Consider the following 3,214-nt stretch of genomic DNA (forward strand, 5'->3'; position numbering starts at 1 on the left):
GGGGCCGCCTGCTGGTGTGGCAGGCAGCGCCGGCCGAGCGCCGAGCCACCGAGCGCTCCGCCCGCGCCGGCAGGGGGCGCTGCGGGCCGGCTGTGAGGGGAGGGAGGCTCGAACGGGCCGAGGGGGTCGGGAGTGTCCCCCTGTCCCCCCGTGTCCCCCTCGCATCCCCATGTCCTTCCTGAGTCCCCGTCCTGGGCACTGGGACCGTCCTCGGGCATATGATTGTAATTTTGGCCAGCTTTATGTTGACATAAAGTCCATACAAAGCTATGCTACGTTGGTACATAGTAAAGAATAAGAATATGTACATAGTAAAAAAAAAAAAAAAAAAAAAAAAAGAATGCGGACCTTGCCCTGAACAACGTAAATTTACGACGTAAATACATCAATGAAAGGATGAATAAATGTAACAGAGAAGTACAATTACAGATGTATCTGTGCACAGAAATGCCCTACAGGAAGAGACAGATGCCATGCTAAAGCTACGGCTTCACTCAGAAGCATCGCTGCTTGAATGAGGCACTAGAAGACGGCAATATTGCAACCCCTGAAGATCTAAAGCATGAGGGGAAACACACAGAAACAGAAAACTTCACAAAGTGGGATGATGGCAACTTACATACCATGGTATGTATATGTACGTGGTATGTATACATACAGGAAACAACCTCCACTACTGACAGGGAAAGCAGCTGCAGGGCGGTGAGGGGCAAGCTGAGAGGTGGCATCATTAGATAAAGTAACGACAATGGGTTTAGCTTTGGGAAAAGCTTTTTCATTTTCTGAGCTATCACTGCAGTAACTTCTGCAATATGGACAAGTTTAATTTGAGCTAATAGATGCAAAAGACATCTACGACTTACACATTGCCCACACTTGAGGAGTTAAAGTGGAGCCATGCCGAATTGGCAAGCTGGGTCATTTTGGAGTATATATGGTCATTTTTATATATAAGGGAGGGGAAAGAGGAGTCTGCACTATGTATTCACCAAGGTGCTAAGCCTGTGCAAACCACACAGCAGGATTTGCAGTGAGACATCCATTGCTTGTGCTCAGAAGAGATGCAAGTTTGCAAGTATTGTATGAAATCATGGAACCATAGAACATTAAGGGTTGGAAGGGACCATCTAGCCCTAACTCTCCTGCCACATGCTGGGACAGCTCCCACTAAAATGCATTGCTCGAGGTCTTATCCAGCCTGGCCTTGAGCCCTGCCAGGGATGGGACATCCACAGCCTCTCTGCCAACATGCCCCAGTGTCTCACCAACCACAGGGTAAAGAAATCCTTCTTAATATCTAACCTAGTCTACCAGCAGCAAATGGACTGCTGCCAGCACCGTTGCATCTCTAGAAGTACCAATGAATTGCAATGAACCATATAAAATGTACTTGCTTTTTTTAAGCTCATGCTGGTTCTGAAAATGAAAACAAATTTCAGGGAATAAGCACATGGGTGCTTTCTCCAAGGTACTCTCCTTGGTTACAGCTCGTTTCCTTTGAAATGCTGCAACTCTGATGTTGATTTCACTGGGAGCTTTATTACATTTATTTCTCTTGTGGAGAACACATGCAGGTTGTTTTTATTGCACTGAAGCTGTAATTCCACCTCAAAAGAGAGAGCGGATCGCTTCAACCTAGACCAGGACCCTAATCCTGCCTACACAAACTACTCTGCCAGCACCAGAGAGGCAGAGCACAGGGACCCTCCAGTCAGTGCAGGGGATAGCAAGATGGTGGGGGCACAAGCACCCCTCACACACAGCCCCGGGGCTGAAGGGCATCCCGCGGTGAGCTTGTTTCCTTTCTCCACTTTGCATAAATAATTGATTGGAACACAGATTGACAGAAAGATACCACTTTACAGCTCAGTACTTAGACCAGTCACCTGGAATGCGAAGAGATATGTCAAAGCAGGAAGGAATTGTACTTCCATCAATCTGTGCTTTCAGAAGAGCTTGATAAAAGCAAACTTCACCACTACCAGTAGGTATCACATTTCCTCTGGGACCTGCCATTGTAGGCCTGACAAGGAGCTGACAGAGTGTTGTTACAAACCCGTTCGCTTGCCCTTTACCCTTTTGTGTAGTTTCACCACAGCTCTACGCAGCCGCTTGCTCACTGCCCCACCAGCAGGACTGGGGACAGAATCAGGAGGGTAAAGGTAGAGAGCTCGTGGTAGAGAGCTTGTAGTTTAATAGGGAAAGCAAAAGCTGGGTAAACAAACAAAAAATTAATTCACTGTTTCCCATGGGCAGGTAGGTGTTCAGCCATCTCCAGAGAAGCAGGGCCCCATCACGTATAATGGTTACTTGGGAAGCCAAAGACCATCATCCAAACATCTCCCACTTTTTCCTTCTTCCTCGCACTTTATACACTGAGCATGATGTCATATGGTCAGGAATATCCCTTTGATCAGTTGGGGTCAGCTGTCCTGGTTGTGTCTCCTCCCAGCTTCCCATGTACTCCCAACTTTCCTTGCCAGCATGCCAGTACGAAAAACAGAGAAAGCCTTGGCTATGTGTAAGCTCTGCTCAGCAATAGCAAAACCAAACATTATCAACTCTGTGTTCAGCACAAATCCAAAATACAGCCCCACACTAACTACTGCGAAGAAAACTACCCCAGACAAAACCAGTGCACCACTCAAATTGTCTGCACTGCAACTGAAGGCAGATAGTAACAAAATGGGCAACTAATGGGGGATTCTCTTACTGTTAAGCCCATCCATGGTGGGGAAAAAAAGCCACAGACACCTTTACATACACCTACAGAAAACATTCTGGCTTTGCAAATCAGTGTATTCAGAATGGGAGCTGAGAAAAGGCTGTAAGTGCTTTGGAGGGAGTCCCGCTGCACGGAGCAATTGCCTGACCTTCATCCTGATTTTCATTCTTCACAGCTGTAGCAACTGTCTTTTTTGCACAACAGCATCCAACAGAAAATCAAAGTATTTGCTGGATCAAAAGCCAAACTAATTTTATTGTTTAAATTAGTTCAACCACAGAAGATAATTATTTCAGGACTATCAGTTTTTATGATAGCTTTGACTTTGAGTCTGGTGCTGCACTGGAGAAGTACCTATAGAATTCTGTTACATTCTTTGCCTTTTTGTAATGGAACAGCAATGTATCACTTAGGCAAAAATTGGCAGTTTCTGCTCATATATCTCTACCATTCATTTGAACAGCATCTCCTTATCTTGACAGAGAAGTT

Source organism: Motacilla alba, chromosome 3 (genome assembly GCF_015832195.1).
Source record: "Motacilla alba alba isolate MOTALB_02 chromosome 3, Motacilla_alba_V1.0_pri, whole genome shotgun sequence".
Classification (NCBI taxonomy): Eukaryota; Metazoa; Chordata; class Aves; order Passeriformes; family Motacillidae; genus Motacilla; species Motacilla alba.